Source organism: Cibotium barometz, chromosome 58 (genome assembly GCF_041138505.1).
Source record: "Cibotium barometz isolate CiBa-2024 chromosome 58, ASM4113850v1, whole genome shotgun sequence".
NCBI classification, from domain to species: domain Eukaryota; kingdom Viridiplantae; phylum Streptophyta; class Polypodiopsida; order Cyatheales; family Cibotiaceae; genus Cibotium; species Cibotium barometz.
In genome coordinates, this window is record NC_141103.1 from 6,199,903 (window position 1) to 6,224,948 (window position 25,046).

Genomic DNA, 25,046 nt, shown 5'->3' on the forward strand with positions numbered 1-25,046 from the left:
TGCTATGGAGAAAGAGGTAATGCAAAAACCTTAAAGGTACACTGATGGAAAAAAGTTTGCAGCAGCATCCTTCAGAAAGCCCGCCTTCACCTCAGCGTGTTGGTAGTCAGGACTTTTGTGTGTCAAGCATACTGGAGTTGGCTTGGACTACAATGAATTGTCAGAGATAATAACATTGGACACATTGCTTTTGAGATCAAAAAAGTTGTTCCGCCCAAATGCACTGCTTCCATATGTTGGTACAGTCTTTTCAACGTCAAGGACAGAAAGCACCTAACCCAAACACATTCCCAAACTGTAGATGGGATTTGGGCACACGCTATTATCCATCATTCTCAGGCATCAAGTGCTCCACAGCATATTAAATTCTTTCCAGTTGATTGCAAAGCAATTAGAAAGGAAGTCGGTCTCTAACAGTTCTTCGATCAGGGCCTCAAAACCAAGCAACAAAATAAGTTCCCAAGCCATATAACTGACTTCATTAAACACTCAAGAACTCGAGAACAATTGAAAGGACCCATAGCAATAATCCTTCCTCCTGTTATGTATGTCATCTTGTGCATCAGTAAACTTTTTTTGTATTTCCCCAAAAAGAGACTTCTATTAACTATGAAAAAAATATACAACAATAACAGCCATAAGCCGGAAAAGAATAGAATCTCCCGAATATGTAAGGTGATTTCAACCACTAAGGAGCATCATGAGCCATGTAAGACCTGTGGTACTAGAGGAAAAGAAGATGCCATGGTCCCACAAACGCATAAGCCTGCGCAGAACGAGACGGCCCTTGAATGCGAGCCCAAGTAGCCATAAGAGTATGGATGATGTCACCCAATATAGTACTAATGCACTGAGACCCAAATGTATGGACACCCTCGATAGCCTCCGTGCATCTAGCTCTCTAGATTTGCCATGATGTAATACTGGCAACAATCTCCCAACTGGTGTCAATCCTCTATAGAATATCTCGCAGTGCATCCTCTCCTGATCCAAGTAAAACCAAGCTCTGCACCCCAAGCAACTAACCCAAAAACCAACAGATTTGTGCCAATTAATGAGTGCCCCTGCTACAAAACACAACTCCTCTAGTGCTACCCGGAACGAACATAAGCATATATGTGAAGCCTCCAAGAACATGGCTGTGTCATCAGACGCAGCGTCAACCAATTCCTCTTGACTACGAAGAGGCAACCTCAATCTAGAAATACCAACAGTGGAGCGGAGAAAGATGCTCATGGCCTCTGCAACTATGATATATAATAATGGGGCTAAAGGGCAACCCTGCCGTACTGAGCGAGAAATGTGAAACCGCTCTTCTCTATCACCACAAGCGAGCACTCTACTATGGGCCTCACGATACATGCATGAAACTCCCTTGATCCATCTCTGAGAGAAGCCCATATGGCTAAGAGTACTCTAAAGGAAGTCCCAATCCACTCTATCATAGGCCTTCTCAAAATCCAAGAGCAGAATGGCTAAGGGATGATTGCTCGCTTTAGCCCATTCAACGGTCTCCCAAAACGAGAAAATGTTATCAAAGATGCTCCTGCCGTGTAAGAATCCATTCTGAGTATCATGAATGACATCCTGCAGAATTGGCTACAGTCTAATTCTCACTACCTTAGCAAGAATCTTATATGTAGTCCCAAGTACGGTGATAGGTCTCCACTGGCCAATCAATGTCTTATCCCCACTCTTAGGAATAAGATACATAAGCCCCTCAGTGAGAGAAAAAGGCATAGAACCTGTGTCCCACATCTCCTGCAGAGCGGATCTGATCTCAACGCCAATCTCATCCCAGAAAGTAATGAAAAAAACACAGTAGAGGCCATTCTCTGCTGGACACTTACCATGAGGTAAGGGATGAAGAGCATGACTGAACTCCTACATAGAAAAGGGGCATCCAGAGCAACACACATCTCCTCAGTGACAAACGTGGCAATGCATTCCAAACCTTCCTCTGTGCCTTGCGTCTCAAATCAAAGTGCGGCTCAGCACTAAGAAGCTTGCGATAGAAATTAGTGGCAATCTATCTAACCATAAGAGGATCTGAGTGAAGAGTGCCATGTGAATCCTACAACTGCCTGACACTATCTCTATCTCTAGCATGAGATGGGCCATGAGTAGCAAAGAAATGTTTGTTACATCTCCCACCCATCTGTGTCCAAAAGGATTCCTGGGCATACAAACGGTACTCCGCACGCTACTCATGACAATGATGAAGTTCTACCCTAACAATACATAAAGAATCTGCAACCCATTGAGCAAATGGATGTTTCTCGTGCTCTTTCTACATCATCGTGCTCTTTCTGAAAGGCAACCAATCTACGTCTAATAGCCCTTTCTAAATCCAAGGCCTCTTGCCTTTTAGACAGGGCACATCTGTGATAAAAGTCACTAATATCACAGAGAGGAGAGGCCAGGCTTTGAGAGGCCTGTGAGAAATCATGAGATCTCCAAATATCAAGCATACGACGCGATAGCTCTCCATCTGAAAACAAATGATCAGGGATGCGTACATGGGGTGTTGATCCATGGAAATTCGGAACTCTAATACATAAAGCCACTGGGAAATGATCCGATTTAGAGGTGCCTGTAGCAATAAAAGTATGCCCACCTCTATCAAGCACAACATAAAATCTGTCTAACCGTGCATAAATACATCCTGCATCTCTTCTCCTGTTAGACCATGAATAAAGAAGAGTGGATGGTCTCCTCAAAATGTCATCCTCATGCCAACAATCTCTACCATGAATGGAGAGTATAAACCTCTCCCAAGACGCTCTTTCAAGAGGATGCACCAAGCCCTCATGTCCACCTCTTTTATCCGTTGGCATCTCAACCATGTTAAAATCCCCACCAATAATCCAATGGTTGGCAAGAGGCATGAGTGTAGTGAGAGATGTCCAAAAGGCAATCCTCTCACCCCTATGGTTAGGAGCATGTTGAGAATACCAATGCGTGTAGTACCCTGCATAAGAAGGATCCACTGCGCTCTCGCAGTCAAAATGACACCATGTCCAATGATGCAAGGCAAGATCAAAGCTGAAACAGAGATACAGACACCACCCTTGGTACCAACAACTGGTGACCAAAAGGTGTGTCCCGAGAGAAGCTTGCCTGATCTCCCACACTGGCTAGCATCCAATTTAAGCTCTTGCAAGAGCAATACATCCATAGGTCCACCTATGACTACACAATGAAGCTGGGTTTTTACAATTTGTTTCTGCCGACGCGAAAAAAACTTAAATATGCTTCAGTGAACTTAAATTGGGCATTTCAATAAAATATGTTGTTATCTTCCCTTACCCCAAGATGCATACAGTTGTGTGTCTAATACCCTCATGTCTCACACGTCAGATATTGAAATTCGGTCCTTGTGGCATACTGTGTGGAGAGCCAAAAGAAATAAAGAAAGATTTGTGAAAACAGAGATTTGTGGAAGGAGCCTGTAAGCTTAGAAAATGCAGTGTGTATTTTATACTTGCCTAGAGCATGTCCTGAAAGCTTCATAGCAATTAATCAAAGTGAACTTAAACACGCATGACCACATTAAGGATCAACTGGCCAGATTGCTCTACTCATGTCCATTATCAGACAAAAGCCATTTCCACAAACACCCTTCAGACCACTGCATGCAGCTGTAAATAAAAACTCCAAGATTATTGGGAGTTTGACAGCTTTTGCGGATTTGAAGGTCACGATGCAATAAGGCCATTGAGGGCACCCAGAATTTCTAGTCTCATTTATTGCTCCTTTGGACATCTGTAATAAATACTCTTGCTGCCACATGGGGAAAAATCCAGGCATCTTCCAGGACCACAGAATACTAATGCAAGATCTTATGTATCTGGACAGAAATAGCCTTTTTGACTGAAGCTGGTTCTAATCTTATATGGAAGCATGTATAGCTACGCCAACAGGGGCTGAAGCGAGTATCCTCATTTTTGAAGTACCCATTTGTACTGTTATTTTATGCTTAATTGAATAAGAGGTCAAATGACCTGTGGTGCATGGAAGACCCAATGAAACTAAGGCTTGTGAAGTCAAGACGAACCGTCAGAGTGTTAAATGGTGTATTTCAAGGGGCATACCGAAGGGAAGGTTCAATCAGACGATGTCTCTAAAAAGCTTATTTGAGAGGGCTCTGAAAGGAATGGAAGCTCCCCGTAGAACATAACTGCTGCAGCTCCTGCTTCACATCTCCCTCCTCCTATCTGCCCAGCCCATAACCACTGCAACCTCTGCTTCCTCATCACTGCCCAGCCCACCCCTCTGTTCTCCTTCACTTCCCTCGATTCTGGCAGCTTGCCTCTCCAGTCTACACCACCACCTTCAGCCCGTCCCTCTGTTCTCCTGCACTTCCCTCGATTCTGGCAGCCCCTCTCTCCGCTCTGCACCACCACCTTCATTTCTCCCCAGAAGTCCCGCCTTAGCTCTGCCATCCAGACTTCAGTTAACCATTTCTCAATTCTGCCCAGCAATTCGACTCCGTTTTCTCTGCTCCCACAACCTCATCTTACCCCATAATCGCCTTATCAGCTCCCTGGGGCCCAAACCCAGAACTCAACAGAATTTAATTCGGCCCTTCGCCCCTTGATTGACATAATGTCAACAACCTCAAGTAATCCTTCACCTCCACCGGCAGGGTGAACTACTACTTTTCTCAAGACAGCTACTCTCTGCCTAGACAGAACAAGAAATCGCCAACACTCTCATTGGACGCATTTATGGCTTCCAACCTTCAAGAAGCCAAGTAAGAGGATACTGGCTTCCTTGCCCTTTCACGTGGCTGAGCACTTCTCAGACACAAGATTACTGGGACAGGGGTACTTTCAGGTGGATTTTCACATCCCCCAAAGCTGCCAGTAAGGTGTACGACAGAAGCTCCTTGCCACTGGGTTAGTAAAAAGATTTTCATATTCAGATTCCCCTTAGATATTGACTATGTGGAGGAGAACCAACGGATGACTGATATCTCACTCAGATTCCCACGCCTGCCTAAAGTCTACTTCTCTCTGCAGATTCCCCTTAGATATTGATGCTGTGGAGGATCAACTACTCGTATCTCTTGTGAGCCTCATCTACAGGCTTGAGGTTCGTTGGATTCTGGTACTAGCTCGGTGAGAGATTCTTGTGGGCCTTCCCCATGGTGTGCTCGGCATCAAGATCTTGTGCCTCAACATCGACTTCGACTTGGGTTTCCACATCAGCATATTTGTTTGCTTTTGTATTCATTGATGTAGTATTGATCCTGGCTTGCAAGCTTGTGGATTGTTCCTGAATAAATTCCTGAAAGGGGGCAGGGCCTGTTCCCTCTCCTAGATGCACCCTGCACCAGGCTCCTATCTCACAGTCGGTACCACCTACAGGTAGTTACTGCCAGATCATTGCCAATGTTATCGCTTGGCAGATTTCGGGTGCCAGATGCATAGAGGCAACGGATGGCACTTAGACCTTGTACACTCATTTGGTATACATCATTTAAGCAGAAACTATACACATGGATCTAGGGAATCTCTAGATCTTCACGAAGAAGCCTAGCTGCCTATGAGGTGGCCTTTGGCATTGCAACAGTTGGAAAGGTCAGTATAAACCTAGGTGGGGCCGCATAACAAATGACAATTGAAGGAGCAGTCAGGGAGACCAATTACTTTGTTAGGAACTACTTATAAAATCCATCAAAGGCAACCAGTTTGAGATTGCAGCTTATCTTGCAAAATGGTATTCATGATACTTATAGTGGATTCCTTCAGGGCAGGAGTGCATTTTCTCATATCTTTCCTTTTTAAGATGCAAACGAATGGGTCCTTCTACTTGACTTTAAGAAACCCTATGATAGAGTGGATTGGGGCTTTCTTGAGGGAACTATAACCGCTCCCTACAGGAGGCCAACAAATTGGAAGACAAAATACACATTTTTAGATCACTTAACTAATTCCAACAATGGACATTATTAACAACATTAAAACTGTAAATGACCAAGAACACTTGACACCAACACTGGGGCCGGAAAGGACTTTCTCATGCAGCAGATCACGAAGGACTTTCTCACAGTGGTTCATGCCCAAGGGATGATGGTCTCTCTCCCGCCTTCTTTATTCTTTTTTGGGATCATATTGGAGATGCTATCACTGTTGCCCTTCAAGATGTGGCTGTCAGGTATGATGCCGCCATACCTCATGAAGGGACTGATTCACCTTATCCCCAAGAGTGGGGACAAGTGTAGAAAATATGAAAGCAATAAACTAGAAATGAAATGATAACAAGACTGAAAGACCAAAGGTTACCTTGAGATGAGTGTAGACAAGACACAAGCTTGATTGATTTCATTGATGTGACACCTACAATATATAGGTGAGAAGTACAAGATTGAGTAGACTGACTTATGGGATAAATGTAGAGATATCACATGGCACTAGACTCAAGACACAAAGACTTAAGTGAAACTAGACTAGAAATAGTACACCTAGTGTGCACTTATTTCCAACACCCTCCTTAAGTGGACACTAGGAGGAAGACAAAAAGACAAGACTATGGCATGACAAAAGATAAGACCAAGACAGAGAGACTAGACAAGGATTGAGAGACAAGCTAGAAGATAAGATGGACAAGACTAGAAGACAGACATAAAGACTGATAGACTGAGAGACAAAAGATCCTGAGACACCCCTCCTCAAGTGATATCCTCATATGGGTTCACAAGGGTAGGGACAAGGTGGATCTAAAACAAGACACAGTCAGATTGATAGACAGATAGATAGACAACAGATAGACAGACAGACAAGACTAGATAGACAGAAGACTGACTGTAGACAAACAGATGGACCTTGAAGACAACCCCTCCTCAAGGGCAATCTCTGCCTCTTGGGTAGGGACAAGAGAGAGGTCAAAAAGAAAAAATGAGTAAGACACTAGAACCCCTTGACCTACATCATCGGTGGTCAAAGTGGTAGACAAGAAAGGTGAATTAATCAGAAAGCCCATTCCTCATCATGTGAGGAATGAACAGCAAGATCTGCTGATGTAGATGCTGCAGCAACATGTGCTGCGGCAGATGGAGGGGCTGATGTAGAGGTTTTAGAGTAGCAGTCCTTCTCCCGGTGATTATCACGGCCACAAATGGTGCATGGATGAGCCTTGAAGCAGTCCTTCTCCAAATGATTAGTTTTTCCACAATGGGTGCAAGGCTTTCTTACCTTAGATCCTCCTTTCTTTGCTAAAAATGCAGTGTCAGTTACCTTTTGTTGTTTTGTTCTTTCCTCTTCTTGGAGAGCATTGATGATACCTTCAAGAGTAGGATTATTGTGATACTTGAAGGTAGTGACAAGAGTAGCATAGGTGTCAGGTAAGCTTTTGATAAGCACAGCAATAGCAATATCTTCGGAGATGGGGGACTTCACTGATGCAAGCTGAACCATAAGACTGCGAAAATAATTGACATGAGAGGCTATAGTAGCTCCCTCCTGCATATATAGATCAAAGAATGAGATCATAAGTGCAATCTTAGAGTTTTTAGAGCGGGGTCCAAAAAGGGTATCCAAAGTGATCCATGCTCGAGAAGCAGACTGTATGTCGGAGATGTGATGAATGTAATCATCTCCAAGACCGAGCAAGATGATAGCATAGGCTTTGTCATTCTTGGCAATGGGAGCATAAGTGATAACTTGCTCAATGTCGGAATCTTCGGGAGTAGCATGATGAACAACATCCCACAGGCCTTCTTTCTAAGATGGCACTTGATTTTGATTTGCCAAGTATGAAAGTTGGACCCATTGAATTTGTCGATAGACATGAGAGAATGGGTAGAAGATGCCATGTGGGAAGGTCTTACCTCTTGCTAATGATGCAAGGGCAGTGTCTATTCCCTTACAAGAGAGAGTTCAGTTTTGAATTAATTTTGAGGAAAAATAGAACTGAAAATATTGAAGCATACCACTTTGGTTTTTTTCCTCAGGTCTTCCACCCTTTCAGGGGTAACCCGAGAGAGAGAGAGAGAGAGAGAGAGAGAGAGAGAGAGAGAGAGCTGCGAACAGAGATTTTTGCAAATAAAGAGAGATGTAGTACAGGGCCACGATACCTAGAGAGACCGGAGAGCGAGCAGCGGTGGAGAATTTGTTGCAGAACCTCGGGCAACTCCTGGAGAAGTGCAGCCTGTTGAAGAAGATGGCGCAGAATTTCAGGAGCAGCACGGGGGCCAGGAGCAGGAGCAGGGCCAGGAGCAGCACGGGGGCCAGGAGCAGGAGCAGATGTCGGGGCAGATACAGCGCAGAAAATAGCAAACAGAAATCTGCGCAGATAGGCAGCAGATGTAGAGGCTTGCGCAGCAAATGCCGGGGCAGAAATGTGAGCAGCTCCGGGAGAATGGCGGGCAGCAGCAGGGTAGTGGCAAGACTAGAGGAGCAAACCCTGCTCTGATACCATGTAGAAAATATGAAAGCAATAAACTAGAAATGAAATGATAACAAGACTGAAAGACCAAAGGTTACCTTGAGATGAGTGTAGACAAGACACAAGCTTGATTGATTTCATTGATGTGACACCTACAATATATAGGTGAGAAGTACAAGATTGAGTAGACTGACTTATGGGATAAATGTAGAGATATCACATGGCACTAGACTCAAGACACAAAGACTTAAGTGAAACTAGACTAGAAATAGTACACCTAGTGTGCACTTATTTCCAACAACAAGACTGACATCAAGCAATGGAGGCCCATCACTCTCCTTGGATCTGCATATAAGATCTTAGCTAAAGCCTTGAGTATAAGGTCCTTTACTGTACCTCCTTGTTGTTGAGGCTATGAGCAGGTTTCTTCAGGCTGCCCCTGGTGTTGTGGGTCTCAGGCTGCCCTTATGCACGGAGGAAGGGTTTTTGGACTCTGAGTTAGCAGTTGATACGGCGTTGTTCCTTGAGGCTTCACATGCTTGTTTATGTGCTTTCCGGACAGCCTTTTCTAGGGAATCTCTAGATCTTCACGAAGAAGCCTAGCTGCCTATGAGGTGGCCTTTGGCATTGCAACACTTGGAAAGGTCAGTATAAACCTAGGTAGGGCCGCATAACAAATGACAATTGAAGGAGCAGTCAGAGAGACCAATTACTTTGTTAGGAACTACTTATAAAATCCATCAAAGGCAACCAGTTTGAGATTGCAGCTTATCTTGCAAAATGGTATTCATGATACTTATAGTGGATTCCTTCAGGGCAGGAGCGCATTTTCTCATATCTTTCCTTTTTAAGATGCAAACGAATGGGTCCTTCTACTTGACTTTAAGAAACCCTATGATAGAGTGGTTTGGGGCTTTCTTGAGGGAACTATAACCGCTCCCTACAAGAGGCCAACAAATTGGAAGACAAAATACACATTTTTAGATCACTTAACTAATTCCAACAATGGACATTATTAACAACGTTAAAACTGTAAATGACCAAGAACACTTGACACCAGCACTGGGGCCGGAAAGTACTTTCTCATGCAGCAGATCACGAAGGACTTTCTCATGCAGCAGATCACGAAGGACTTTCTCACAGTGGTTCATGCCCAAGGGATGATGGTCTCTCTCCCGCCTTCTTTATTCTTTTTTGGGATCATATTGGAGATGCTATCACTGTTGCCCTTCAAGATGTGGCTGTCAGGTATGATGCCGCCATACCTCATGAAGGGACTGATTCACCTTATCCCCAAGAGTGGGGACAAGACTGACATCAAGCAATGGAGGCCCATCACTCTCCTTGGATCTGCATATAAGATCTTACCTAAAGCCTTGAGTATAAGGTCCTTTACTGTACCTCCTTGTTGTTGAGGCTATGAGCAGGTTTCTTCGGGCTGCCCCTGGTGTTGTGGGTCTCAGGCTGCCTTTATGCACGGAGGAAGGGTTTTTGGACTCTGAGTTAGCAGTTGATACGGCGTTGTTCCTTGAGGCTTCACATGCTTGTTTATGTGCTTTCCGGACAGCCTTGGAGGCCTTCTGTTTGGCAGTAGGAGCTACTATCAATTGGCATAAATCAGTTGGTTTTTGGATCAGTGATTCTCCTCTTGCAGATTGGGGTACAGATGTTGGTTTTACTTGGATTGAGAGAGGATGCTCTGTCAGATACCTTGGTTGTCAGGTGGGCGTTGACATCTCCCCTGCACAACAGTTTGCTCTAGTGCTCTTAAGCATTAAAAGCAAACTTCATCACTGGAGTAGGAGGAAGCTCGACTTGGCCTCTAGAGCATTGGTGGTTAACCAAGTTTTGCTAGCCACGGCTTGATTTATTGCTTCGTGCTGGATTTTTCATAAGGGCTGCATTGGCCAGCTTCGTCACCTTATTCGGAACTTTCTTTGGTCAGGGCTTGATGGAAATGCACACACCAGGACCAGAGTTGCTTGGGAAACCATTATCAGGCCTAAGCAGGAAGGGGGATTGAATATCATTGACCCTGAGGTGCAATGTAAGGCTTTGCTCTGTAAGCTTGTTGTTAGGGGCTTTCTTCCAGGCACTGAGCCGTGGAAGGACTTTCTCATGCAGCAGATCACGAAGTGTGTCCCTGTTCGCGGAGGTGATTGGACTCTCAGCTCATGCTTTATTTTTTCGGATGCAGTTCGCCGCTCCCCTTCATCCCCCCCTTTAGCGGAGGAAGCTAACCGGCAGCCCATTCCATGGAATGATTTGATATTAGATGTGCGTGGTAGGCCTCTTGGGACAGCTATGCATATTCTTTGGGCTGGCTAGGAGACCCTATGCCCGACAATGCTGGCTTGGAAGAGGCTTCAGAGCCTCACCGAGCTATAGACATTGGATTTCACACAACATTTGAGAGGCTCTAGCCGGAGGATTGCACAGATTGATGCAGCCATTCCCAACCACTGGTTTACTGGATCTTTTTTGGAGGTCGTCATCATTCTTGGTTTGGGGTTTTTTCTGGCACAGGTGTTCCTCTTCAGGTTATGGGTCTCTCCTTCCCTAGGGAGGATGATGTACCGGTCTTTTTTTCTATACTAGATGGATGGCAACTGCAGAGATGTGATGTGTAGGACCTTATTGAGGGCCCCCAGATTCGTCCAATCAAAGTTGTTGGATGGTTAGGGAAGCACGTCTATGTTGACCCCCCCCCCCCCCCCCCCCCCCCCCCCCCCCCCAAAGGGATGATCACAGAGAGTGTTAGCCTTTGGTTGTATGGTGGCTGCCCTATAAGACATTTGCATTGGGACCCCGGTGAGTGGGAGTGGAACGATGCTTGTAACCCTTTGAAAAGCATGCCTTTTTTCAGTTATACGATGCGGAATGCCAGACATCTTATCTTGGGACACATTTAGAGTGTCTCTACTCTTAGACCCCATTGGGAGTCTTACGGCATTTCGATTGACATTCAGAGGGTATTTTGGCGGAGAATGTGGCATTCCTATAGGAAGCCACAGATTTCCTCCTTTATCTGGGTTTCCCTTCATGGTGTTCTGGCACCAATCAGTGGAGGTCTGTTACTGGTGCTTGCCCAGCATGCCCTAGATGTGCAGCGAGTTTCGGAGTCAGTTTATCATTGTTTATGAGAATGCAGGGAAGCACAGAGGGTTTGGTGTGCGATTGCACACCTTTTTAGTAGGATTAAAAGAGATGCTATCATTTCTTTTGGTTCTATCATTTGGTTGACACAGTCTGGGCCTCAGCTGAGATTCCAGGGGACTAACAGGAGCTTGGCCATTATGGTTAGGCAAGGAGTTGCTCGGCAGTGTTGTCTTCAGGATTTGCCACTTTCACACTTTGTCCCTCCAACACAGAAGTTAGACAGTTCTTGGGAGATTATTGCTAGCATCTCAACCTAGAATATCTGGAAGGCTAGATGCACTGAGGCCATTGAGGGTACTCCCGTTCTTGTTTCTCAGTGTCTTTGTAGGATTTGGAGTGATTATTCACACCATTCTGGGCCAAAATCCAGGGATCTTCGAGGGCTGTGGAGAGAAAGCGCGGCCAGTTTATGAGAGAGTGGGACATTGGTATCTTTTTCACATCCTCTCATTCGGGACCCTATAGGTAGCAGAGGGTTCCTGATTGGTGGAGATCTCTACCTTGCTTGGTGTGAAATCTCCATTTTGTAAAATTTTTTATACTTAATAGAAGTCTCCTTTTTGGGGGGGAAAAAAAAAGATGCTTGGGAGAAGTATCTTCCACTTGTAGAGTTTGCCTACAATAACGCGGTACATGCCTCCACGGGAAAGGACCTGTTTGATATTATTTATGACAGAGTGATCTTGCCACCCATCCTTCGTACAAAGGATGAGATTTTAGCAGCTGATGAGTATATACGTGACTTGGATGTAACCTTTGCTCAGGTGCGGACAGCCATTGCAAGGTCACAAGACAAGCATAAGAGGGCCTTTCTGCCGTGCCACATCTCTCGGAGGAGAGGACACCTCTGCAGTCAACAAAGACCGATAAAAATCTAAAGCAATACCCCTTACCTTATTAGCCTCAATCTGAACCTCACCCTGTGAATCTTGCAAGTACCTCACAGGAATCCCTGCTATGGAAAGGCCTGTGTGCTGAAAAAAACTTTGTTGCATCTGCCACCCATCTGAGTCCAAAAAGCCTCGTTCGCATGAAACGTGAACTCAGCCCTCCTGTCCATGGCCAACTGCAGCTCTGCTCTGACTGTGGTCAAGAGGGTCTGTAATCCAAGATGCATGTGGATGCTTTTCATGTTCCCTCTGAAGAGCAGCAATCCTACGCCTAATAGCTCTCTCCTTGTCCAGAGCCTCCTTCTTCTTGGACAAGGCAGTGCTATGATAATGATGGCTGGTCCTCTCAAGAGCCAGCGCAATATTATGACGAGGCTCAGGACCGTCACAAGATCTCCATATCTCTCTGATCTCAAGGGAGATGTCAGCATCTAGATAAAGAGAGTCAGGGATACAGACATGGGGAGAGGCCGAGCGAGCCCCAGGCTCCCTAAGACACAAAACGACGAGGCAATGATCGGATTTGGTGGTGCCAGGCATAATAGCAATGGTGCCTCCTCTGTCCACGGACCAATCATCCACATAAAATCTGTCCATATGTGCAAAGATAAGGAGTTTGGCCTTCTCTGGAAGTCATCCTCAATCCAGCAATCCCTGCCAAAAAAAGAAAGCATGAACCTCTCCCATGAGGTTCGCTCCAAAGGGTGTAATCCCCCTTCGTGTCCACCCTTCTTGTTAGAAGGTTGCTCAACCATATTGAAGTCTCCTCCCACTATCCAATGATCAACCTGGGGAATGACATTTGTAATGGTGTCCCAAAAGGCCACCCTTTCACCTCTCACGTTAGGAGCATAGATATTCAAGATTCCCAATTTCTGACCCTCATGCATGATCAAGATCCACTGCGCTCTAGCAAGGATGATAACACCGTGCCCAATAACATGAGGCATAACAGATGCTGCCACTGAAATGCAAACACCCCCTCTAGTCCCAACAGCTGAAGACCAGAAGGTGTGGCCAGAAAGCATCTTACCAGTTTTGCCACACTGAGATCTATCCAATTTTTCCTGCAACAAAAGTATATCCACAGACCCTCCTGTAACAGCAGGGTGAAGCTGGTCCTTTGCTTCCTACCACGGGTGGGAAGCCCTCCAAGGCCTTGAACATTCCATGAGACGATTCTCATGGAAGAGAAGGCGGTTTGACCCCCGATCTAAGAAGACGATGGGCAACCAGAGGACGCCTCTCATAATGCTGGAGGACGGGATAATCCACAGGGCAAAGTCCACTGACATGCCCTTGTCCGAGGCCCTGCACAGTACCTGCATATGTACGAGAAACCTGTGCGCCCTGCAGGGCATCAAGGGGGGGGGGCAATGGCATCATGCTGAAAATCCTGCAATACACGATCCCCACTGTGCTGAACATCCTGCATATCACCCCCTCCAAGTAGAGAGAACTCAACAAAATCATCCTGATCTGATATATCATCTCCCTACAAAGATGCATGAGCTGATACATCCCTCTACCCAGAAACATCGTCTATTTGAGGTACAAGATCCGCGGAGGTCTTCCCATCAATCGCACCAAGGGGGCGGGCGTGAGAGACAGGTCGCCACACTTGGCGGACTGTAGGACGGGAAGGATCCAAGGGAGGTGGCGCCTGAGAAGCACGCTTGCGAGGCCTCCTCTGCGACCCTGAGCCCGAGGGCAATCTCGAGAAAAGTGACCCTGTTGGTGACAAACCCGGCACTGATCGGGTTTACCTGCAATCTCCATATGTTGCTTCAAAGGACCACTAGGGCCCTGAAGCAAAACATAGTCCTCAAAGAGCTCACTATCATGGGCAAGAACCATGACCCTGGGACAGCATCCGCCGAGGCAGTGACCACCTGGGCAAAAGATGTCGGCAAGGCGTGGAGGGGGGGCACTTGAAGAACCAGCCCAAAGGAGGACCCGATGGCCTCTAGCATAGGCCAATATAAGCGAGGAAGACCTGGGAATCTGAGAGTAATTGAGAAACGGTTCCGGTCTTCCTCAACAAGGTCAAAATAGCTGGAGTAGGGAAGAAACAAAACCTTCCTCGGGCCCAATGGCAAAGGGCTGCCCTTCAAAACTTCTAAGGCTGCGTCCTCAGAATCAAAATCCACTTGGAAGAAACCTCTTCCAAGCAACCTGACATCTCGAAAGTGTGGAGCGAGGTCGGAAGGCAGAGCCGCCAGGACCCAATCCCGAGCCTGGAGATGGGAAGGGTGAGATCCAAAGATTCTGGCAATGAGGGTCGTTTTGGAGTCTTTCTCAATTTCGGCGAAGAGGACCGTGAGCTCGGCTTCGGAAAAAACAATGGTTCACCTCGCCAAGGGAGAATGATTAGCCATGATGTTAATCGAAGAAAAAGGCCAACTTGAACCCGGATGAGGAGCAATCCGAACCAAGGGGAAGAGGCTGGTAAGGAGGCGGAGGAAAGGAAGGGAGGGTGGAATGGAAAAGCAAAAAGGAAAGGGAAGCAAGGGGGAGATGGTTGGACACACAGGCGAAGATGGGCGGGGGAAGGGCAGCACAACATGGGCTGCGCAGAGGGATGAGGCGGAGGAAGCGGTGGAGAGATGAGGCGAATAGGTGCGGGCAGAGGCAGGGGCGAACAGCGGTGAAGGAAGGATGGGAGGCGGAGGAAGGATGCGCGCGAAGCAGGCACAGAGGCAGAGGGGCGCAGGTCAAGGTTCGGGGAGCGGTCCTCTCTTCTGAATAGTGCTTCTCTCCCCAAGCACCTTTTTGATCTGCCACATAACACTTCAACAAATCCAATACAGCAGAATTTGCTGCCCACTACCATGATGCTTGAAGATGTGAGGAAGAAAAAGCTTCATATGATCAACTTTTATGGTTTTCTTGACAGGCAAGAAGTGAGCTTGCTTACTAAACCTGTCAACTACTTGTTAAAAGGTGAAATTTGATAGGCAAAAGCCTCCACGTTTGCTTCAGTCATTGCCTTTTCCCTTGCAGCCATGGGAAAGCATTACTATGGACTTCATTATGGATTTGCCTAGATCCCAACATAAGAATGATGCTATTTGGACCAATGATACATGCTCATACATATGCTTCAATATCCCTTCGCATGTTGGGCCAAAAGAAATATATCTCAATCATGCGTGTAGTAGGCATGATACCTCTATGACCAGCATAAGGTGGAGCATGACATTCATCCAATACCTTTGGACGCATGTCCTTCACCACACATAAGCAATTATCCTTCATAAGATAACCCTCTTTGATCACATAAGAGGCATGCGAGTGACCAGCCATCAAATCAGTCCATATATGGGAAAAATCAGCATCCAAATGATAAAGATCATGCATCGCAGATAAGTCTCCATGGGAGGCCACTGAAATTGCAACCACATAAGGCCTCCTAGACAATGCATCTGTCACTACATTCTTCTTTCCCGGAGTATGTACAATCTGAAAAAGAAACATGGAAAGAAAGTTTGCCATCCTCATTTGCTTCTCCGAGAGCTTAGTTTGAGATAAAAGTTGCCTCAAGCTTTCATGATCTGTCTTGACTACAAATTCAGCCCCAAGAAGATAATGCTTTCATATCTTTAAGGCATGAATTACAGCCAAGAGCTCTTTTTCATAAATGTCCATATGGATCTCGGCATCATGCAATCGATGGCTTTCATAAGCAACAGCATGACCCTCTTGATTTAGGACAATCCCTATACAATTCCCACATGCATCACATTCCGCCGTGAATAGCTTTTGCAAATCGGGAACAATTAACACGGGTCCACAAATGATAGCATTTTTGAGTTGCAAGAAGGCATCTTGCTCATTTGAAGTCCATTTGAAGGTGGCTTTCTTCTTTGTAAGATCATGCAATGGCGCGGCAATGTTGGCAAAATGCCTGATGAATCACCTATAGTATGAACATAACCCCAGAAAGCTATGCACTTGATGTACATTTGCAACTCTGGCCAATTTCGAATGGTTTCAATTTTAGCAGGATCCATTCTTACACCCTCTTTGGATACGATGTGCCCCAAATAGTGTATCTCTGGAGGAACTCACTTTTCTTAGCATTTATGAAGAGGTTATGCTTTCGCAACTCTTCAGAGATTGTAGCCAAATGAGTCTTATGCTCCTCCTCATTCCTGGAGAAAACCAAGATGTCATCAAAGAATACACCTGTGAACTTACGATGTGGTCGAAATATCATGTCCATCATGCGGTTGAATGTTGCCGGGGCATTGGTAAGGCCAAAAGGCATTATCAAGAATTCATACAATCCAAAAGCTGTCCTGAACGCAGTCTCATGGACATCCTGGGATACCACACGAATCTGGTGGTAACCACTCTTCAAATCTATACGGTTGAAACAAGCCGAACCATCAAGCTTATCCAAGATGTCATCTATGCGTGGGATTGGGAACCTGTTCTTGATAGTGAGCTAGTTGAGAGCTCGATAATCCACGCACATGCCGAAAGATCCATCCTCCTTTTGCACAAGTAGTACGGGAGAACAAAAGGGTGAGTGAGGAGCTTGGCTGAACCAAACCCTTTTCTAAGAGCTTATTAATCTGCTTCATAATCTTCTCTTGTTGTGCGACACTCACACGATATGCGGGTTTGTAAGGTGGAGAACTACCGAGCACAAGATCTATGCGATGATCCTTAGGCCAATCAAGTGGTAGTTCTCCTGGCAATGAATTGGCAAAACAATCTTTCTATGCATTAAGAAAATTCAGCCTATCTTGACTCAATACATCCACATTCACATTACTTTGTTCAATTTTGTCACGAACAAAAATCAAGTACGCAGAAAGACTCTTTTTCATTGCCTTATTAATTTGGATGTGAGATACAACTGGGATGGAATCCCCTTCCTTGCCCGCATCAATAACATGCATGCAGCCTCTATGCATAAATGTGATCCTGTTGGTTTTATATTCTTTGCGAGGCTCAAGCCGATGATGCCAAGGCTTGCCAAGTAATACATCACATCCATTGAGTGGGGCAATCAGAAATGCTCATGATCCAAATAACCATGTATATGAATGCGCAACTTTCCAATAAGAAGCGTGACCTGCACCTCCTTGCCAACAAAAGCTGCCTCTGCTTCAATTTGGGGTCCCATGTCCCCAATCTCTACGCCCAAGGCGACTGCCATGTGTGTAGAGATGAAATTATCTGTTGCACAATCATCAAACATGAATAAGGTGGGTGGATCCTTGATTTGTCCCCAAGCTTTGCATACCACTCTCTCTTTGCCATCATGCTCGGTGGTACCCTGCACATCACATGCACATTTTCCTTTGGTGGCTTGTCTTCATGCTTTTGCTTTGCGGGTAGGGCATTGCCTAAACATGTGCTCTTTCCTACCACAAGAAAACCATTTCCCCTCTTTGGCATATTGCTCCCTTTGCTCGGGGGTCACGCCAAACTTGTTCTTCTTTGGTGCAATGTCTTTGGATGGGGTTCTTTCAGCTTTACCACCCTTTTGGGCTTCCTGAAAGCTCTTTTTAAGTGGCTGTCCACCTTTTTGCAGGTTTGGGACAGCCCTCTCTTTGCCCTTCGAACCTCCCTGGTCTTGCTTAATTTTAAGCACCAATTGCTCCTTAGCAAGAGCAAATGCTACGAGCTGCTGAAGAGTGTGTTTCAGGTGCCCGAACGATAAGCTGGTTGCAATCCAGAGCGAAACTTCCTCTTCCTTTCATCCTCGGAGAGTTGCATAAAGGAAGTTACCTCAAGCAACACTTTCCAAAACTTATTGACATACTACTGCACACTTTCATTGTCTTTTTGCTCAAGTCTATCCCACTTTTGGGTGAGAGTTTGCTCCGCATTAGGAGAAATAGATTGGGCATAAAATCTGTCCTTACACTCTTTCCAAGTGCAAATGGGATCTTTGGTGGTCTTTCCAATGATCCACCAATGGGCAGCTATCCCCTTCAAGAACATGCTTGTATGATGAATTTTGGACTTCTCAGTGAAGTCCTCATCACTAAAAGCAATGTTAAACTATGCCACAAAAGCTAGCACGTTAGAGGCATTATACTCTACACGAAAGGCATCAAATTTCACGGACATGTCCCATGCCTTGAACTCCTTGAGCTTCTTGGGATGTGATACATGTTCTTCTCTTTTTCTCTTCCCCTTATCCAACGGGGCAGCCCTCTCTGCATGGGCTTCATGGGCAATCAAAGATGTTTCAAGAGGCACGGTGGCATGTGCATTATGAATCTGTGGCCCCGATGCATGTGGCCTCCCCAAATGATGCAATGTCTCACCACGAGACAACTCAATGGGCAAAGTCTTTGAGCTTGCATGCCGACCACTCTCTCCATGATATACATTCTTTGAATCCATAAGGCCATCATGTCGCCCACTAGCTCCAACATGCACATTCTTGTTGCCTCCTGTCCCATGAGGAGTAGATGCATGGCGAAAAGTGACTGATACCTCTTCCTTGTGTATAAAAGGCCTCAACCGTTGAGATGTTGGGTCTCCCTGCTTCAAATGAGGTGGATTCTTGAATACTAGCTCTCCATCCTCTCCTTCCTTGAGATCACCCTTGCAGATGAGATAGGAGAGTGCCAACTCCCTTGGCTTCTTGCCCACTTCACGAGCCATGGACTCAAAGGTCATATCCACCATAGCATCAGCTTTCCTTGCTTCAATGACACTTTGTACATGGGGATCTTCATGCAAAAATTTCAGCTCTTGCTCCTTTGCTTTCAAAAGCTTCTTCATGTGCTTCAATTCAGCCCTCAAGGCATTGGGCTCATCCTCATGCATAGGCTCTTTTCCACGGGATGGCTGTCCCATGAATGCATTGTCATAATCTCTCTCAAGAGGTTTGTGCCTTCCAAGCAATGCATCGGAATCACGTGAAGCACTTGATTGACCTCTTGAATTTGGCACCTCCAAAGGATTGCCTTGGCTGTCCATTGAGTCAAGTGTCTGTGTATGCTCCATGACTTTATGAATTTTACATTAGAAAAGGCCAAAGAAGGCAATACTTACCACCTGTTCACACGCCACAACAACTCGTCAGCAGACAGCACACCCACAATACACTGGGGGAGTCCCCGTCCAGTGTACTGGCATGTCATAGCAGGCAAACACACGAAAACAAGTCATGCAAAAACAAGTTTATGCATACAAACATAAGTCTATCCCACTTTTGGGTGAGAGTTTGCTCCGCATTACGAGGAATAAATTGGACATAAAATCTGTCCTTAAACTCTTTCCAAGTGCAAATGGGATCTTTGCTGGTGTTTTCAGTGATCCACCAATGGACAGCTGTCCCCTTCAAGAACATGCTTGTATGACGAATTTTGGACTTCTCAATGAAGTCCTCGTCACTAAAAGCAATGTCAAACTGTGCCACAAAAGCTAGCATCTTAGAGGCATCATACTCTCCATGAAAGGCATCAAATTTCACGGACTTGCCCCCTGCCTTGAACTCCTTGAACTTCTTGCGATGTGGTACATGTTCTTCTCTTTTTCTCTTCCCCTTATTCAACGGGGCAGCCCTCTCTGCATGGGCTTCATGGGCAATCAAAGATGTTTCAAGAGGCACGGTGGCATGTGCATTATGAATCTGTGGCCCCGATGCATGTGACCTTCCAAATGATGCAATGTCTCACCACAAGACAACTCAATGGCTCACCACAAGACAACTCAATGGACAGGTATAGTAGTTGGGTGCACTCCGCAGGCAAGTATAGGCTTGGTACAGCATGCGGGTACTGTACAGCAGCAGGTACAGGCCTAGTACAGCAAGCGGATACAGCATAGGAGGCGGGTACAACAAATACAACAACAGCTTCAGGCGGGTAGGTTGGAGGCACGTACCACACAGCTGTAAGTCATATACAGCACAAGACCAGCTGTTTTTTTTAAATCCAGTCCACTTCTCCAATCCAATGGGCGCCCCCTTCCATCAGCCACCCACGTGTCTAGGGGGATTGTTTTCCCATGCAATACATGCTTTAATTATTATTAATTATTATTCAAAGGTTAGCTCATGGACACCCACACTAGAAAGTGTCCGAACCAAATTTTAAATGTGTGAACATCCAACCTTATACACATTAAGGTTTACATGACTTCATGAATTTAAGCCAACGAGGGCAATACTTACCACCTGTTCACACGCCACAATAACTCGCCAACTGACTGCACATCCACGGTACACTGGGGGCGTCCCCGTCCAGTGTACTGGCACGTCATAGCAGGCAAACACAAGAAAGCAAGTCATGCAAAAACAAGTTTATGCATACAGACATAAATGCATGTGTGCATGTAATGGATGAAATCTCCCTTTCATGAAACTTGTAGAAGGATTTCTTGTCGGGCACAAAACTAGCGCCACAGAAATGTGAAGTCCTGGTTTTCCTATGGAGTGACAGTCCCATATGCAACACACACATCCTAGCACGGGCCTTCCTATGGAGTGACAATCCCTAGACAAGGTAGGCACAAATATCAGTCCTACCATATGCAAAACACACATCCTGGCACGGGCCTTCCTATGGAGTGACAATCCCATAGACAAGGTCGGCACAAATATCAGTCCTACCATGGAGTGGCAGTCCCATGGGTAAGACGCAATCCTGGTCATACACGGGTGGCAGCAAACAGGCTCCCGTCCATATGGCACAATACTGGTCACACACAAGTGGCACAAAACTGGTCCCGTTCATGTGACACAAGATAACTAACCCTTTCACATGGAGCAGTGGCCTGGCCACATGTGAACATGGTATTAATCTAGCCACTCTATGGAGTGACAATCCCATAGAAGTGGCTCCAAAAATGGAGATGGACCAAATGGTGACAGAATGCTCAAATATTTTGGATTCTCTGAGAGCTGAATTAGAGGTATTTCATGCCTTCAATAAGACGCTCATATCAAGTGTTGGCCTATGGTGCTAGAGGGGGGCAATTTTAGATCTCTGGATTTGTGCTGCAGGGCTGCCCACTCCCCCGCTTCTTTATCTTTTGGTTGCAGAGTCTATGAGCATCTATCTTCATTTAAGGGCAAGAATTTCGGGACTGCAGCTAGCCTTGAGACAAGAGGAGGAGTGTATGGACTCTAAGCTTGCTGAAGACACTGTCGTGTTCTTAGAGGCCTCCCACCTTTGCCTGTGCAGTTTTCAGGTGGCACTTGAGTTATGTTTCATTGTTGGTGCTCTCATTGATTGGCATAAATCGGTTGGATTTTGGATCAGCAACTTTGATAGACCTACTTGCGGGTGTGGATCTTGATTTTACACGGATTGAGAGGGAGACCCCCACTAGATAGTCGGATGTCAAGTTGGGATTGACATCTCTCCCACACAACATTTTACACCAGTACCATACACAAATAGCTTCTTTACTAGAGTTATGTTACAAACCAGGTCATGCTTGCAACAACTTGGTTCATTGCATCCTGTTGGTGCTCTTCACGTGCTTGCATTGGTCAGTTAAGGAGATTAATCGAAAATACTGAGGTCAAGATTGGATGACACATCAAGTACATGGGCTAGAAGCCCTTGGGGCTTGCTGCAAAGAGAAAGTGCGGGTTTATGAGAGTGGGATTATGGCATCTTTTTCACTGCCACTCAGACCTTTCTAGCAGCACAAGGAACCTGATTGGTTGAGATTTCCCCCTTGTTTGGTTCGAAATCTCCCTTTCGTATATTTTTTCATACTTAATAGAAGTCTCAAACCATATAAGCTCTTCTTGAGTTTGGACGCCAAGTGTTCTTTAGCTTTCACTTGGTATCCAAGTGGTTGTTCCATTTAGACTTCTTTATCTAAGTACCCATTGAAAAAAGCATAAGCATTAACAATAGCAAAAATCAATTTGATGGTTTGCATCTTTGCTACTAGGGTCAAGGTTTTTTCCTAATCTATCCCAGGCTTTTATGCATAGCCTTTGGCAGCTAGCCTAGCTTTATTTACCTGTCAATGGAACCATCCTGAACATAGTTTAGCTTGTACATTCATTTGGAGCTAATTGCCTTTTGCTAGAAGGGAGTGGAACCAAATCCCGTGTATGGTTATGAAGCCTGCAGTTCTTCATCCATAGAAATCTTCCACTTCTACCATAGAAATCTTCCATTCTATTGGGTCAGTTCAGCATAGCACTTAACGTTGCCAGACTCCTAGAGGATTTGGTGTTGCGTTCTCATTGGCAGTTTCAAGACAAACATCGTGTACATTACTTGAGGCTCTATTTCTTGGTTAGCCCAGTCTAGCCCATAGGTATTCTGTGAGGGTAGGGATAGAGACCCATCCCTCGAGGTTCATAGGTGGTTCATCATTGCACTTTGGGGCAAATCCCAACTTCATGGTTTGTATTGTCCTGTGGTGCAATGGATTCTTACTAGAGAAAATTGCCAATATCACAACATGGAAAATTTGGAAAGCCAAATATATAGAGGCTATTGATTGCACCTAGACTGCCTATCATTGTAACAAAATCATTGTTTCCTAGCCAAAAAAAAAAAAAGCAAAAATATTGTTTCTCTCAAGTCAATAAACATGTTCCCTGTTTACTATCAATTTCCCCACCTTTTTATATTTTCAAGTTTTGATGTTCTCAAATTTTTTGCCGTCTCCTCCAAATTTGGTCCACCCAACATTTTCCCTCTATTTCTATGAGCTCTTTACCTGATTTCAATGTAGTTTTACAATTTTTCCTTTCATGTATACTAAATGATGATAAAGACCCACCGTTTCTATTTCTTAGATTCAGGCTTTTTTCTTTTCATGGAACTGTGCTCTCTGTACTCGGTCAATGTGCACCAATCAAGGAAGATATTATACACACTCTTATGGCTACTTGGGCACATTTCCATGGCCCTTCCAAATCTGCACAATCTAGGCACACTGCCTGCCTTAGGAAACGGGATCATAGAACATTTTTCTCTTTTATCCTCTCCGGACTCTCTTGGAATCAACAAATCCCGGATTGGTTATCCACCATGTTAACTCTAGGGCCAAAAAGCAAGGCCCTAAAGCCAAAAAAGAAAAGCACAATAACTTTTTTAAAAGATTGGCCTTATTTGAGTCTGATATAAGGGCATGAGATATTTTTTGCGACCAAGGCTTCCTAGGTCTTCGGACAAGGCTGACCGACAACCTATTATGTGGAACAAGTTTATTAGGGATGAGGCTAGTCGACCACTTGGTGCATCTCGTTATATGCAATGGTCAGGATGGCAGAGATGCGCATACACAGTTCTTGCTTGAAAGACCTTTAAGAGCCTTCTGGAGGATCGGAGAGTTACATCCACTCAGCATCTTAGGGGCTCTCACATTCGTATTGATCAGATTGATGCAGCTATTCCGCATGAGTGGCTTTCTGGGAGTTGGCTGGGAGTTTTTTTGTTGGAATTAGGGTTGCAGAAAAGCACACACAACACACAATGTATTAGATTGTGTCAATGTACAAAGATAAGTTAGCCCCAGAATAATGGGCATATATACAAGCCGAGGAAAAAAACCTCCTAAAGAGGGAAAAAGTGCCCCGGCGGTCCTAAGTGTATTCACACACATCACTACCTATATATATGGCAACAAATCCCCCTTGGGAGTGATGGTGTGAACGAGAGCTGGCACTCATGTATAGGAAAGTGCCATGCCCGAAGTAGATCAGTCCACAAAGGGGAGCAAGCCCAAAGCTTTGCGGGAAGCTTCAGCGCCTTTGTGAAAAGATCGGCGAGGTTGTCCTGTGTTGGCACATATGCCACGCTGATCTCTCCTGCTGAGAGTCCCTCCCTGACATAGTGGTGATAATGCACCTCACTGTGCTTTGTGCGAGTATGAAAAACTAGGTTTCTCGCAACTGCCAATGCGCTCTGACTGTCAGTGTAGATAGAGGTAGCAGACTCTATCCAACACCCAAGTCAGCCATAAGCCGTCTGAGCCACACACACTCAACCGTAGCTGTGAAAGCTGCCCTGTACTCAGCTTCACAACTAGAAGTAGCCACAGTAGGTTGCTTCTTGCTCAACCAAGATATGCACGAGCTATCGAGCATGAAACAAATACCACTTATGGACACTCTTGTGTCATAGCAACCAACCCAATCTGAGTCCGAAAAAGCATGTAAATCTGGCGGCAACGATCCCCCCTTGGGATAAAACAATCCAAGATGTATGGTGCCACTCAAGTAGCGAAAGATGCGTTTAACTGCCTTCCAATGCTGAGACCCTGGGCTACGCATAAACTTGCTCACCTGTGAGACTGCAAACTGAATGTCCGGCCTCGTAATGCATACATAAATGAGGCAACCAACAGCTGTCTGATAGAGTGTGTCATCAAAGTGATCTCCAGCATCATGAAGACTCAACTTCAAACCTGTCTCCATTGGAGTAGCAATAGGCTTACAGTCTTCAAGGCCAAATCTCCGCAACAATGTCTCAATATACTTTGTCTGACACAAAGCAATACCTCCATCACATTGCTTAAATTGTATCCCCAAATAATGATGCAAATGCCCCAAATCTGACATCTCAAAAGAGGCATTCAAATCAGCCTTAAAATCAGCAATATGACTCTCATTTGGTCCTGTGAGTAGCATGTCATCGACATAGAGAGCAATGA

At 45.4% G+C, this 25,046-nt stretch overlaps 1 pseudogene across 1 annotated transcript in view; it reads right to left on the reverse strand.

Moving 5' to 3' along the window:
• The window catches only part of LOC147605832 (phospholipase SGR2-like), a 160,845-nt pseudogene that overhangs the window by 44,733 nt on the left and 91,066 nt on the right, over nt 1-25,046 (reverse strand). The window lies entirely within an intron of this gene.